This window comes from Prionailurus bengalensis, chromosome D4, assembly GCF_016509475.1.
Source record: "Prionailurus bengalensis isolate Pbe53 chromosome D4, Fcat_Pben_1.1_paternal_pri, whole genome shotgun sequence".
NCBI lineage: Eukaryota > Metazoa > Chordata > Mammalia > Carnivora > Felidae > Prionailurus > Prionailurus bengalensis.
Window position 1 is genome coordinate 80,914,893 of NC_057359.1, and position 15,558 is coordinate 80,930,450.

The following is a 15,558-nucleotide window of genomic DNA, read 5'->3' on the forward strand; positions in this document are numbered from 1 at the left end:
CGGTAGCTCCGTCGGTTTGAAAAGAACCCACCTCCTCAAATAGATGGGGAGGCCAAGGCCGAGGGAGGAATGGAATGGCAGAGCCACGTCAGCCTCCTGGCCCTTCCTGCTGGAACCCACACCTCTCTGCTGAGAGCATGAATGTGATTGAAGAGTAGGAATCTGGAAGCAGGTTTGGTCTGATAACACCGAATGGCGGCAAAGGACACCGGTTGCTGGGGTGAGGGGGGTGGGTGGGACAGAGGAACTGCTCCAGAGTGGGAAGGGAAGAGCTGAGCTGGGTGGCTGGCCACCGTGCCCGCGGTTCACTTGCACTCGACCTGGCCCCGTTTCCAAAGCTGTTCAAAGATGCTACACAGCCTTCCTGGCTTCAGCCAGAGTAGCAGCAGATAGAGAATCAGAATCTCAGGGGCCAAGCCTCAACGCCTCCATTTACTCACCTGACCTGGGCCAACTTAACCTCCTCTTGAGACTCAGTTTCTTCCTCAAGAAAATGGGACTAACGATACTCCCATATCAGAGTTGTTGTGAGGGGTACATGAGAACACAGAGTAGGGGCTGAACAGGTCCTGGTGGGCTCAGGGTCCTTCCTTGTACATGAACTTGAGGGAGCTCACAATCTAAGGATCAAACCCCAGCTACGCCCCTTACTAACTGTGTGGCTTGAGGCGAGTGTCATAACCTCCCTGCCTCGGCTTTTGCATCTGTAAAATAGGCGTAACAGTCGCACGCACCTGCCTGATGGGAAGTAATGAGTTAATAAGCATAAAGTACCTAGAACGGGGCCGCCTAAGTGTTTGTTATCAATCTTTGATTTCAAACAATAGCAGAGACTAGGTCTTGCAGAGGAGAGAGCCCAGAATGGGATAAAAGAATGAATGAGGGCATGAATGAATGCAAGCAAAATGAGGGTTCTCCCAGGGAATGCCTTGTGGTCGTCACCCATTAGTGGTGCCTTCCCGCGGCTGCCCTTGGCTGGGACCGCCCTGCCACCCGCTCCCTGTGGCTCGACCCCCTGCATTTTTCTGCAAACACACAGGAGTAGGATTCTATTTCGCCCCTAGATGACTTGGGGTGATGAAGAAGAAACTTCAGCCTCTTTGAATTGAATCTTCTCTCCAGAACGTGTAACAAACCTGGGAAATTGGAATTGCCCTGGAGCTGATTATTCTGGGAGGGCACCTCCTGGCATTAAAACTAAATTAGATCAAGGTACCTCTGTTATTAGCAAAATAATTCCCCACGATTACAGAATGCAGCCATGAATCCTGATGGCAGATGAACTTCAGGTGACTTACTTGAGACAAATAACTGTGCAAAAATCACAGGCTCATCTAATCGCTTCTCTGTAGCGTTGCAGTCAGGTAATTATGCTAATGGTTATAAGAAATCACCTTTTGTGGTCTGGGATTGGGAGGGCTTGAGGCAGAAATGTGTGTGGCAGATATTACCTGCTTCGAGCAGGAGAGGCCGGGCGCCATGTTTGATTCTAAAACGGGCCATTTCTGGGGAGCTGGTTTGGTCCCTTGCCAACTGGGGGAGAAACCTGTTATGCAGTCAGAAGAGCAGTGGCTTCATTATTCATCTCTTTTCAGATCATCCTAATATAGGAAATTGAATTTGTCTAAGTTCCACTGTTGAGCATGGCAATTCCAAGAAGCAAATTAAACTATAAAAGCTCAGGACCTTTGAGTCGGTTCCATTCAGCGAATGTGTATTTGTGCCCGCTGGGTGCCCAGCACTGATCTAGGCACGCGCAGGGGGCACGTGCCCACATTTCAGACGGTGCCTGGTGCTCTCTGAACATGGTCTCTCGTCCCCTTAGCAACCTGACAGAGGTGGTACTGTCCCCATTTTAGAGACACAGGAAGCGGAGGCTCAGAGATGTGAAATGACTTGCCCAAGGGGCGGCTGCTACTGATTGTCGGAGAGGATTATGTCTATTCTCCCAGAGAAATCTGGGAGGCCTCCTGGAGGAGTGGACCTGGGGAGGGCATGGTAGGGTAGTGGAGGAAACAGTGGGGCAAAAACTCAGAGGCAGGAGATTAAAGCGGGGGGCGGTTTCAAGGATGGGAGATGGGGTTGGAAGAGCGCCCGAGGGTCAGACAATAGAGACCTCAAATGACAACCAAGGGTTTGGATAACGGGAGGGATACAGTGGAATCTGAGCGGTACCTGGGCTACAGTCTGGGCGGTCCACTCGTGGGCAGCTGGCAGGAACAGGGTCAGAAGGTGATAAAGGATGATAATGGATGATTTTTTGGTATAAGTATGTCCCCAGTGTTGCATAAGACAGACTTACGCTAAAAAATTATTCGTCGTTTATATGACATTCACACTTAATTGGGCATCTTGGATTTCATCTGGCAATCCTAGCCCAGCTGGCTTCCGGGTACCAGCTGTTTCCTCTGCCTGATACGACTGTCCCTGATGGGCACACCTCCTGGCCAACTCCTATCCACTCTTTGAAGCCCTGAATTCCTCACTACTGCTGTGGCAACATTTATCACCCGCTATGATCATTAATTTCTTATGTAATTCTAGTATCTATCTAATAGCTGTCCCTCCTCTGAGCAGCCAACGTCACTTGCAGCCACATAGGAAAAAAAAAAAAAAGTTAAGGCCATGCCTCACTCCATTTCCGGACCCCATTCCCACCCCAGATTGCCTCCAATTTCTGCTTCTGTCTCAGGATGAGCCAGCCTCGCTGCCCCTCCTGAGATCTCGCCTGCTTCCGCGAATATCACTCACCTCTCCCCCTCTTGTGGGTCATTCCCGTCAGCAGGACGCACAGCAAGTGCCTCCCGTGCTCCCCCTCATGGGCTGGGTTTTCTGGGAGGCAGGCTCTGAGACATATTCTCTCTCGTGCAGGGGGTTTTTCAGGGACTGTTCCATGGCTCAGCGCCTGTAGGCGGGAAGGGCAGGAAGCCAGACTAGGCAGAAGAAGTTGACCTGTCAGGTAGTCACAGTGTTGGCCTCTGCCCACACCACGTGGGGCCCGGGAAGGGCCCGGAGCAGGGAAGGCCCTTCAGAGTTGTCCTGAACCCTGAGCTGGGTTGCACATGACAGCATCCACCCCTCCCCCACCCCAGAACATTCCAAGCTCCTGGGTGTGGCATTGAGGGCCCCTCATGCCCCAGCCCTGCCTCCTTTTCCTACCCCCTCTCTCACAGCTGCTTGCTTGGAACTCCCTGAGCACACTGGGCAGCCTCACACTGCCATAGTTTTGCCTGGGCTGTTCCCCCTTCCCCTGGCTGATGTCTCTCTCTGCTCCTTTAAGACACGCTCAGAGGCCATCTCCTTAAAAGCCTTTCCCGGGGGGGGGGGGGGGGGGGGGGGGGGGGGGGGGGGGGGGGGGGGGGGGGGGGGGCCTGGGTGGCTCAGTTGGCTCCGGGCACGATCTCACAGTTTGTGGGTTCGAGCCCCGCGTCGGACTCTGTGCTGACAGCTCAGAGCCTGGAGCCTGCTTCGGATTCTGTGTGTGTCTCTCTCTCTGCCCCTCCCCGGCTTGTGCTCTGTCTCCCTCTGTCTCTCAAAAATACATAAAACGTTAAAAAGCCTTTCCTGGAGCCACTACCGCTCAGGGCCAGCAGCCCAGCCTGCGGTGCCAGGGCTCCCGGGGCCACCCACCCACCTCCGTCATGAGCACTCTGGGGGCTCCTGCCATGTGGGCCCCGGGGTCCGTGCACAGGGGAGCTGATCCGTGGACAGTGGTGGCGTTGACTTCTCTTCCTGGCAGTTGACCCTGACTTGGGCACTTGGGGAATTCACGGAGGGCAGGGATGGAAGGAAAGCTTCCAGGCTGACTAAACCGGGCATGGCTGTGCCCCTCGGAACAGGGTCACCCTGGGAACCAGAGCCATCCTCCACTTCAGGGTCACAGATGTGTGGTCCACTCTGTCTAATTCCGGTTGCATTTTCTGGCGGTGGTGAGGTTTACACATCTCTGCTGTTTGTCTTCTGTGACCCTCACTGCCCCCCTCACACATCCAAGCTTCCCTTTGTTGCCTCCTCTCCCTCCGTTCACGGCACCCCTGCCCTGGGTTCCTGCCAGCCTGGGTCCTCATCACATGATGTCTCCGTCGATGTCATTTTGAATCTCACCGCCATCATCAGGTGAGATAAAGTCAGAGAAATGTCCTTCCGTTTCCAACCGGGAGGCCATTGGTGACCTCCCTGAGGAGCCCTGACATGGCAGACCTTACTCTGGGCAGCGTTCCGCCTTGCGTGGCCATTTGCATAGGACAAAGTGCCACCAGTAGCCTGTGTCACCAGGATAATATGACATTGTCCAGTGAGATCTGGATCAAAGAGGATCGGCTCATTAGTTCAGAAAATCTCATCTGAACCCGTGAAGCACACGGTGTTGTTCTTTCCCAGTGGCCACACAGCCCGGTGGACTCCCTGTATTTGTTTGCTCGCATAACATGTAACACCGGCCAATTCATCTTCTGGAGTGTGGACCATCAGCAATTTGCCATCCTGTACGTCGCCTTGACAGAAGCTCCCGACGAGTGGACATATGTGGATTTTGCATATATAGTGCCGACAACGCATTTGGTAAAGCGCCTGAGACGCGTCCCCGGGGAGGGTGCCGCAGGCTCTGTCGCCCCTACAGATGGAAGCTGGCGAGGGAGAGACAGGTCCAGATTGAGATCCCTGGGCTACGTGCGAGAACAGATTGGAGGGGGCCAGAGTGGACGTGGGGAGACAGGGAGGAGGGTCTCTGGTTCTGAAATGCTCTGCGGCCCCTCACCCAGGGGTGACACAAAGGACAGGAGGAAAGAGCACCAGGAGCACTAACTCGGGGCACACTTCTGCCCCTCCCACCACCTGGGCCAACTTCCAGGTGCTTGTGTTTGTGCAGAGCTGGAGAACACTCCTTGGCGGTTTCTTCCCCCGCCTCCTCCTTTCATGGGAAGCCAACTGGGTCCCTTCCACCTTCCCCCGCAAACATCCTCCTCTTGGCCAATATTCACATAATTGCTACCTGTTCCCCAAATGGGGTCACGCGTTTTGCCTCTATTACCTCACCGAATCTTCGTGAGAACCCTTTGCAATAAGCCCTAATCACATCGTAGTTGTGCAGACACAGAAGCCAAGGCTCAGAGGAGCCTCGATGTGAACCCAGGTGTCTCTGACCCCAACAGTCACATGACCTCCCAAGAACACTGCAGTGAAGACCAGGGAGTCAGTCGGCACAGTGGGATCGCTTTCTTTTTGAGGGCTTGGCATGACCCTTTCTCGTTTCTGAGTGTTTGGGTCCGCTCGCCCCCTTTGTTCCTTCATGCAACCTTCCCGAGGCGAGGTCTTATGCAGGTGACAAGGTTCGTGACCTGGAGGGGCTCCCAGTCTGCCCGGGGAGGAGACAGATCCACAACCAGGTGCAATAATCCACAATGTGATAGACCCGGACGGGGGTGGGTGGATGCTATGAGAAGCCTCTGCCTGGGAGAGTGGATGAGGCTGTCCACGGGCTGAAATGCCAGCGCTGGACGGTAACAGAAGCGGTGGGCAGGGGGTAGGGGCGGGCACTCCAGGAGGAGTAAACAGTTTGTGCAAAGGCATGAAGGCATGCCAGAGGTTGAGGGGCTTGGGAGCTCTAGTTGCACGGAGTGGGGGAGTCTCGGCTGGTTGGGACTAGGGTTGGGAGGATCCCGGGGGAGTCTGAGGAGCAGGCTAGTCACGTTCTCGAGTTTTACAGAGCACTTCACCATGAGTCATGCTTTTGTGCCAAGCGCTTCGCAGACGTGATGGCCACATTATTTAAATCCGGAAAGTGGAGTTCAGAGCAGGACTGCATTTGATGTGGATTTTATATTTTGTACCACCCTGCTTGCTCCGTCCCTTTAAACAAAGGTTATGAAGGGGGGCGCCTGGATGGCTCAGTGGGTTCAGCGCCCGGCTCTCGATCTTGGCTCAGGTCATGATCTCGCAGTTCGTGAGTTCAAGCCCCGCGTCAGGCTCTGCGCTTATGGTGCAGAGCCTGCTTGGGATTCTCTCTCTCTCTCTGTCCCTCTCTGCCCCTTCCTCATTCTCTCTCTCTCTCTCTCTCACACACAAAATAAATAAACATTAAATTTTTTTTTAAAAAGAGGTTTTAAATAAAAGGTCGCAAAGGGTAAAACAAACACCTAAGTACCTTGACCCAGGTCAAGAAATGAAACCTTAACCAATATGGATGAAGCCCCTTCCCACCATCCTTCCCATCTCCCTCTCCCCGCCCCGAGGCAAACACTTCACTAAATGGTGTATTTATCACTCTTCTGAATTTCTTCATACTTTTGCCCAAACTGGGCATTCCTGGAAATATATGGCATCGTTTTGTTTCTCACGTTTTAAAAATCTCCAGGAATGATCTCATCCAATGTGATCTTCTGGAACTTGCTCCCCATCCCCCAACCTAGGCTTCGTAAGGAACCTCCATTCATTTTTCACTACCGTATAAAACTTCACTGACTGATCCACCCTTTGTTTGTACCTTCTTCCGCTGATGGACACCGAGGCTGCTTCCGATTCTTTATGAGGATTAAACACTGTGGCGATGAGCAAGCCCCAGGTTTATCCCAGAAGCCAAGTTCTCCGGGTCACCGGGGTATATTACCCATCTTCAACATTTCCGGATGCCGTCAAATTGTTTTCCAGGGTGGTGGCCCCCATTTCCCCTTCTCCCAGCAGTGTGTGAGAATTCCCTGTGGGCAACGTCTTCATCAACCCTCTGGCCTCCTACCTCTTTGCTCTCTGCTGATCTCAGGGGTGTGCAATGCCGCTTCCCCGGGGTCTTATCTTGCATTTCCCTGATTAAGAGGGAGGTTCTCTGCGAATTCATATGTTTCCTGGCCATGCACGGTTTCCCTTCTTCAAATTGCCTGTTCCCATGTCTTGCTCAACTTGCTCTTGTTTCTTTTGAGAATCGATTTGTAGAAGATCTTTGTAGGTTTTGGATACTGTGTCCCAGGAGTTTTATACTTTAACGAAGGGTATCAATCTTTTCCTCGATGGTTTGTGCTTTTGGGGTCTTTAAGAAATCTTTCCCTATTACACAAGTTCTTTGTGTTTAAGTCTTGAATCCACCTGGGATTGATTTTCTTAATGCATGGCCTGAGGTAGGGACTCCCCCTCATTTTTTCCCTCACATGGACATCCAGTCCCTCTGAAGAGTTCACCCTTTTCCCAGGGACTTGTGACACCACTTTTGCCACATGTCAAGTTTCCATACATGTGTCGGTCTATTTATGCAGCCTCCGTTCTAGTCCACTGGCCTATTCATCTATAAATGCATTGCTTTATCACTCATTACATGAACATGCCCACCTGGCTTTTTTTTTTTTTTTTTTTTTTTTTTTTTGCAAAGACTTTCTCACATGCTGTCTCTTGGGCTGCTAAGACTCCCTTATGCAGAAAGGAAACTGAGGCACAGAGGTGAGAAGACTTGCCAACGTCACACAACCGGAAGATGTTGGATTAGGGCTTCTGTGGGATTCCAAAGCCACCCTGTCCATCTACCCCATATAGCCCAGGCTCGGAGGACCTCTACCTGACCCTCTGGCTCATCTCATACAGGATTTTTCACTCTTCCTTCTTTCAACAGGTAGCTCCCGAGTCATGTGAGTGTGCCAGCTTCTGAAGATGTTGGGGCTCAGATCTCATTTCTGGTGGGGGGGAGGGGGGCCTCTCCCCAGTGCTGGAGACCAGTAGGAAGGGTGGGACCCTAGGTGGACATTTTATGGGAAGTGAGCTGAAGCCTGGGGGACAGCAGGAGGAAGGCAGGTGGAGTTTCAGAGTCAATTTAGAGAGCCCCATGTGGGGCGCGAACTTGGGGCCCAGGGCTGCCTTCAGAGAGACGCCGGCTTCCCCGGGGGGGGGGGGGGGGAATTAGAGGCGACCCCCCCCCCACCCCTCCCGCCCTCGCCCTCCCGCCTCGAGAGGCAGGAATGTGAAGGATCAGCTTTCAGCAGAGCTGCGGCTGCCTTTCCGGGGAGCTCCCGGTGCAGGCCCTTCCCGAGCGGCCGAATTAACTGGTTCTGTCTGTCCAACTGGGAGAACAGCTCCGGCTAAAAATAGCGCCCTGCCCCGCGCTGCTGGCCCGGAGCCGGGGCCGCGACTGTGGGAGTCCCGGGCCGCGACAGTCCGAGGAACCGGGGGAGCCCCGGACGCCCCACCCCGGGCCTGGCCCAGTCCCGCCCCCGAGGCCGCGGAGGAAGCCGCGGGCACGGTGCCGTCCCCACAGGTGCCGCGGAGGGTGGCAGGCCAGCGGGCCGAGGAGCGGCCGAGGCCGTCCGGGATGGGAGCCGGCGGCGGGGCCTCCCGTGCGCTCGCCTGGGCCTCCCTGCCCCTGCTGGGGCCTCCGGCCGGCGCGCTCTGCGAGGACCCGCTCTGCTGCCGAGGTAAGGCAGGGCCGGCGGCGGGCGTGCCCCCGCTCTTCCCGGACACTTGGCGGGGGCCTCCTTCTCCTTCCCCACCCCGGGCCCGCGGCGGGGGGCGAGCGAGGGAGAGAGGCCAGGCATCCGCGCCAGGCTCCGGGAGTGAAGCCAGGCGCTCTCTGCAAACTCACCTTTAGTTTGAAAAAGTCTCAGTCCGGCCACCACGTCTGAGAAGCGTTCGCTTCCCTTCGGCCTCAGTCTTCCTGTCTGGAAAATGGGAACAACAAAATCGTCAAGCTTTAGTGTTCGCTGTGACCCCGAGAGAAGTTGGGGGAACCCGTTGCCGCCGATCGCAAGCGTTCTGGAGAAGTTGGCCCGAATCCAGATGGGGCTCTGGAGAGTTTATGTTGGTGGGAGGGCTGCAAGGGCCTTCCCCGGGACCTTCCCTCACCTGCCATCCGGTCCCAGAGCTTTGCACCCGCAGCAGCCCCGCGGCCCCCGCGGTCGGGGATCCAGGCAAGCTCACCGCGAAGTGTAAGGGGCCCGAGGACGCGCGCGAATCCTTGTGGGAGAGGAGGGTGTTGAGCAGAAGAGGGGTGGGCAGAGTCGCGGTGCAGTCCTCAGACCTGTACCCCCCCAGCCCCCAGCCCGAAGCCGGCATTTTGTCTTTGACGTCCCGGGGGCTGGGGAAGGAGCGCAGCCCGGCCGCACGGAGGGCCTCGGCGGGCTGGCTGAGACGGCCGGCTGGGACCGGGAAGGGGAGGGAGGGGAGCATGTGGCCCGGCCTGGATCCCGGGTCCGAGAGCGGACAGGGGGCGTGTGCCGAGAGCTGAAGGGACCGGACTTGCTCAGTCTGGAAGGCTGGCCGGGGCGGGGTGGCAGGAGTGGGGTCGATTGGCCAAACAGGTGCGCCCCCGCCCCGCCCCTCCCCGCCTCCGCCGGGTCCCGGCCCGGCGGGCGGAGCTGCGGGTGGCGGGGCCTGCGATTGGCGGGGCTGGGCCGGCCGGGTGGCCGGGGGAGCCCGGGAGCCCTGGAGCCCGAGCAGCGCGGCACAGGCGGAGGCGCGGAGCCGGCCGGAGCGCGCTCCTGCCGGGCCCGCCGCCGGCTTGGCCCGCTCCGCCTGGCTGGCGCTACGGAAACTTTCCTGCGGCCTCGCGACCCCGCGACCCCGCCGCCTCGTGACCCTGGCCCTGTGCGGCTCGGGCTCCGGAGCCTTCAGGATGGCAGCGCCCAGCGGCCCGGCCGGCGCGTAGAGGTAAGCGCTAGGGCCCCCGCGCCGGTGTGAGGGGGGGACCCCGGGGCTTGCAAGGGTCCCAGAGAGGGTCCGAGAGGATCCGGGGGCCCTAATGGAAGGTATGGGGGGGGGACCGGACTGAGGAGGGGGCTGCGACTTTGCTTTTACTTAACCCTCTTCTACCCTACAGTCCTCCTGTGCCGCCCAAGGATCTTTGCCAGGTGCGATGACCCTTTTAACTTCCCCGTGCGCCGGGCCTTGATCACTGGGTCCTGGGGAGAGAACCGCGGAGGGGGGCGGGGGTAGGTAACAAGGATGGGACCCCAGCTGGGGGCCTGCAGCCGGCGGCGCGTTTAGAGTGGGGGGTTTCCTCCAGCCTCCCAACCCCAGTGCTTCCAGTGGTCCCCCCAAACTTCAGACCCTCCTCAGCTCACCCTGGGGGTTGGTAATTGAACAGCCACTCCTCTCATCCCAGAGCCAGGCACCCCCGGGCACCCAAGTTTTAGGTGTTGTTTTGTTCCACCGGTAGCCACTCCTCACTGTTCAGGGGGCGGGGTCATTGAAGAGAGGTCTCTTTCTGGCTTCCTGGGCTGCCCTGAACGGTGAGCTAAGCAGGGTAGCAGCAGGGACCAAACCCGTCTAGGTTCCAGATCGCAGCCTAGTGGGAATGGTTGAGCTTTCTGGTTTCCAGATGCTCCATTCTTTTGAGCTGTCTGGCTTGAGTCATATGGGAGCTGAGCCCCTCTCCTCCTGCCCCCCTTCTGCTGTTTAGGGGTGAAATCAATTTTGATTTGAATTTAATTTTAATTGAGGGTGGAGGAATAGGTAGCGTATCACCTATGGGGATCATCTTCTTTAACATCATTTGCCCTCAGTGTCAAAAGCCAAACACCTTTCTGTGTTTTCCTGACCTCAGACAGTACAGCCAAGAGTTAAACACCAAACCAAACACTAGCTCTGAGGCCCAGAGAATTTGGGTGCAAACCCCAGCCATTCACTAGCTGTGTGTCCTTCGGAAGGTTCCTAACCTCTCTGAGCTCAAAGATCTCACCCCAGGGGGATGTGCTGAGGCTTTAAGAAACGTAAGGCCTGGAAAGCACCTGGCTCGTAGGACAACAGCCTTGGGCTCCAATCTGTATCCTGGAGATTGGGCCCCCTTGCTGCCGGAGCCCCCCCAGCCCCTATGTGCCTCAGTTTCCCCTCCTCTCAAAAGTTGGTGTGAACCAGCCTCTCTTAACCAGCCCTTTTGAGAAAAGTACACACATGCCCATATCTTCCAAGGCATACAATTTCAGTGTTTGGAGGGCTCAGATTTAAGACAGCCGCATCCGTTCCCCTCCTTACGTAAACTGCTCAGAAGGCATCAGCCTTTCTACCTACCACTGAGCTCTCCCCATCGCTTTTGGATTTGTGGAGGTAAGGGCTGTAAATATCAGAGCAGTGCAAATGCACGAATTAACCAGCATTACAGGGAGAGGGACTGACCTGTAGAACCCGGCTGAAAGTCACCTTGAAGAGCTCTAGGCCACCCTCTCTTCTTCCTTCCCTGGTGCTGTATCTCTACTTGGTGAACCTCTAGTCTTTTTAGCTGGGATCCTCTAGTGACAGTCCACTAGGCAGCTGGTTTCATGATTGGGCAACTCCAGTCTGTTAAAAATTCCTTCCTGTGTGGAGCGGAGATTTGTGTCCCTGTTACTTCTACCCACTGGTTCTGGTACAACCCTTCAGGCATCTCTTACTGGCTCAATTATTCACTGTGGTCCCCTGGTGCCTGCTGTTCTGTTCTTCCCTTAGGCATTGAGCACACTGAGCTGAGTTTGGCAATGATTGTAGCACCGTTTAGTGAGTGTTTATGATACGCTAGGTCCTGTGCTGAGGGCTTTACACATATTATTTCCTTGGGACATATCATTACCCTCAGGACAACACCTTGAGGCTGATTCCTTTTCTTAAATTTTTTAAAAATGTTTTTATTTTATTTTTGACACCGAGAGAGACAGAGCATGAGCGGGGGAGGGGCAGAGAGAGAGGGAGACACAGAATCCGAAGCAGGCTCCGGGCTCTGAGCTGTCAGCCCAGAGCCCGATGTGGGGCTTGAACTCACATGAGATCATGACCTGAGCCAAAATCGGAGGCTCAACCAGACTGAGCCACCCGGGCGCCCCAGGCTGGTTTCTTTTCTTATCCTCATTTCGCATGTGAAGAAACAGGTTCAGAGAGGTCTCGAGATTTACCTAAAGTCAGACAACCCCTAAGGAGCGGAGCTGCATCCCAAACCCAGCATCTGCCTTTAGAGCCCTTGCTTCTAATCGTTATTTTCGTCCTGTGCTGGCCCATGTCGTGCGTGCCCATGAGTGTGTATACATGTGTGCATTCACCCAGGTCTCTGGTGTGTGCTTTATCACAACCACCTGGGGCACCTACTAAAATGCAGATTTCTCATCTCTACTCCACACCTAGGGAGTAGAGGAATGTGTACTTTTAAAAACTCCCTGGGTATGGGGGTGCCTGGGTGGTTCAGTCAGTTAAGCATCTGACTTTTGATTTTGGCTCAGGTCATGATCTCAGGGTTTGTGAGATCGAGCCCCTCATCAAGGCTCAGCTCAGTGTGGAGCCTGCTTGGGATTCTCTCCCTCTCTCTCTCTCTCTCTGTCCCCTTCCCCCCACACACACTTGCACACATGGTCTCTCTTCTCTCTCAAAATAAATAAACATTCCGAAAAATAACAAATAAGAACACTCCAGGGCCCTTCTCATGCACAGTACAGTCTGGGAACCGTAGCTCTAAGGTGCACTCAGGAAGAGAGTGTGGGAGATGGGTTCCAAGCAATCTAAGTCCAAGCCTTGGCTCCACTCTCTTTGGCTGGTTAGTCTCCCTTTCTGGGGCTTTCTCTCCATTGTAAAACAGGCAGGATGTTATACCCACTGGTGGGCTGATTGCTTTCTGTGGAAGTCTCCTGGGTGGCTGTCAGGCATTCTGGGGAGGCCCCTGGAGGACAGAGGCGAGCCTCTCCTGCCACGTCTGGATGTGCATGGCAGCAAGCCTGTGGTTCCCAGGAGGCCCTGCGCCCCCCACCTCCCCCCCTCAAAGCCTGTGACCTCTGCTTTCTAGAAAGATCAGTGTACCTTGGGTGAGGAACCTGTGCTCAGATTTCTCAGCTGGGACGGTGAGGACCCAGGAGAAGGGAGCAGGACCCCCCCCTCCCCTCTCCTTCCTCCTCTGTGGCCCCATGATGACCTCTGTCCTCCCAGACAAGGGACTTCCTGGGGAGGGGAGCGGGTGTGCCTGCCTTGTGCACATCGATGCTGTAAACCCAGTGGACACCCACCCCTTCCCCTGGAGGGCTGTTTTGCTGGCCCCTGGGCAGCTCTGGGGGAAATGTCTGACTTCAGGCTGGCTGGGCTGGGCTGGCCTCCAGGAGGGGTGAAGGTAAAGGAATCGCTTGCCTGGGCCTCAGCAGGATCCCGGTCCTGACCTCCTAGCTCTGCTCTACACAGAGCACTTGCTCTACCTTTACTCTGTTTGATCCTGCTGAAAGCACAGAGTTATTAAACACCCATTTTTTTTAACGTTTATTTATTATTGAGAGACAGAGAGACACAGAGCGCGAGCAGGGGAGGGGCAGACAGTGTCTCTGTTTTTAATTTTTTTTAATGTTTATTTATTTTTGAGACAGAGAGAGAGCATAAGCAGGGGAGGGGTAGGGAGAGAGGGAGATAAATCCGAAGCGGGCTCCAGGCTCCGAGCTGTCAGCACAGAGCCCGACGCGGGGCTCGAACTCACAAACTGCGAGATCACGACCCGAGCCGAAGTCGGTCGCTTAACCAACTGAGCCACCCAGGCGCCCCATTAAACACCCATTTTACGGAAGAGGTCACTGGAGTCCAGGAAGCTGCTGTGACATGTCCGAAGCTCTAATGTCTGTGTGCATGGGAAAGATGGGAAGGTCAGAACTTGAACCCAGGTCCCTTGACCATAAGCACAGGGCTTTTTTTTTTTTTTTTTTTTCGGTACCGTATCCAATACCCTGTGTTCTACCGCCCCACCTGGTCATGGCTTTGGTGCCAGACCCTCCTGGAAGCCTGAAGACGTGGGTTCTGGCTGGACCACCACTGGGCTGCGTGACCCTGGGCAGGGCCGGTCATCTCTCACGATTGATTTTCGTTTCCTTGTCTGCAAAGGTGGGGGCGTTTAGTTAGATGTCTGACGTTCCTTTCAACCCCCGCATTCACAGGTTACGCTCTGTTTTCTGCATTTCTGGAGAGGGGGTTCCGTGACGGGCGCAGGGCACGGATGAGTTGTTGGCTTGGGTTGGAGGGCGATGCGCAGCCCTGGCTTGGTGCGAACAGTCATCAAGGCTTTGTGGGCTCAGCGTCCAGGGGACTCAGGGAGCCGAGGGCTGCGGGCGCAGGCAGCGGGAGGGAGCCCAGGGCAGGGCCAGCTTGCTCACCTCTGGAATTAGTAGTCTGCGCTCTGAACACTGCAGGGGGGGGGGGTGATGGGGGCGGTTGGCCGGGGTTGTGGGAGGGAGCCGAGGGAGCAGCGGAGGGGCTCTGAGACCAACCCAGCTCCAACCCAGCTGAGCCCCCTCTCTGCCCACGACAGCCTTGGCGGAGAGGCCCCGAGCATGTGTAGTAGTCCCTGTCTCCCTCCCGAGCCACCACATGCCTCTCCCCTGCACATCCCCAGCATTCCTTGAGGCCGGCCCCTCCCAGCTGGGGTCTGTGCCAGCTGGGCTATAGCCTCTCCCTGGAGCAGAGCAGCTGGCTGAGGGGATCCAGTTCCCTGTTCTCCATGCCCGGGGTGAGCCCCTAGCAGCCCTGCTTCCTAAAGCTGGGTCTCGTTAACCGCAGCCTTCACCAGCCTCCTGCCCTCTGCTTCCCTCCATCCAGCCCCTTCTTCCCTCCCCTGGGGGCGGCTCCCTGTTACCCACCTTCCGGATCGAACCCGCGATCCATGCCATTCTCCTTCTGCTGTTATCCTGTCTTCCCTGTGCTCTTCAGGCCGCCTGTTTCCTGGTCTCTGCCTGTGACTCCTGGATGCCCTTCTCTCTCCGCCACTGCTTCACTGCCCAGATTCTTCCTGCCCCTCTGGGTCTGGCACAAACGTCACCTCCACTTGGTCTCATCCTTCCACGAAGGGTGAACCGTCCCCTGTGCGGTCCTGGCTTGTAGCTCCTAACAACTGCCTCCTTTACACTTTGCCGTCAGCTTGCCCGTCTCCCAGGATGGGCTCTGAGCTTCTTGAGGGCAAGGCCTGGGCCTTACTTTTCATCTCTGTGCCCACGGAGCGGGCGGAGCCCGGACGGGGCCTTCTTTGGGCTAGTAAATGCTCATAAAGCCTTGTAGGGTTGGACTGGTTGTCACTGGGCTTGGCTTTTCTGTTCCTGGCTCAGAGCATTTTGCCGGCACCCTGCTTCCCAGGGCAAACAGCCGGGGGGGCCTGTCATTGTGTGTTCTGTACCAGCCTGCCTGCAGCCGAGGGACAGACAGAAATGCCTTTGGTTTGTGGCAAGACTTCCCTGCCTCCTTTGGGTTGGTCTTCTTCTGCTTTTTTATTCTGTTTTGTGGCATCAAAGACGGAGAAGCCTGGAAGAGGGTCTGAAAAGGGTGTATCAGTCCACCCCCCACCCCACCCCCCGCCGCAGGCTGAACTTCAGTGCTTCAGGTCTCCACTGCGCACCAACACGCATCACCAAGATGCCTCTGCCTCGGTAGAATTCCTAAGAGTTTGCAAAGTACTTAGGAAGAGTCTGTGGGCTCATCGGGATTGTGCTGGGGGCTTTCAGACATAAGCAGAGGCACCCAGGGGGTCACGTGACTCTTCTAGGGATGTACAGCTATTTGCTGGCAGAACCTCCAGTGAAACTGTCTGTCCCTGAGTTCAGCGGTGGGGGAGGTTTGCTAATCCAGGGGGTTTGAAGGCTCCCTATTCAGAACCAGGCTTTTTTTCTTTGCAAC

The 15,558-nt window shown here is 55.9% G+C and overlaps 1 protein-coding gene across 2 annotated transcripts in view; it reads left to right on the forward strand.

Moving 5' to 3' along the window:
• Positions 1-15,558, forward strand: part of LOC122474681 (DAB2 interacting protein) — a 188,312-nt gene that overhangs the window by 12,679 nt on the left and 160,075 nt on the right. Inside the window, exon 1 of one of the 2 annotated variants that reach the window (XM_043565709.1) lies at positions 9,442-9,618. The exons of the other annotated variant lie outside the window; for it this stretch is intronic. The gene's annotated coding sequence lies outside the window, so the exon portion shown is untranslated. Of the gene's footprint in view, positions 1-9,441; positions 9,619-15,558 lie in introns of those variants that run through there. 2 annotated transcript variants of the gene reach the window in all.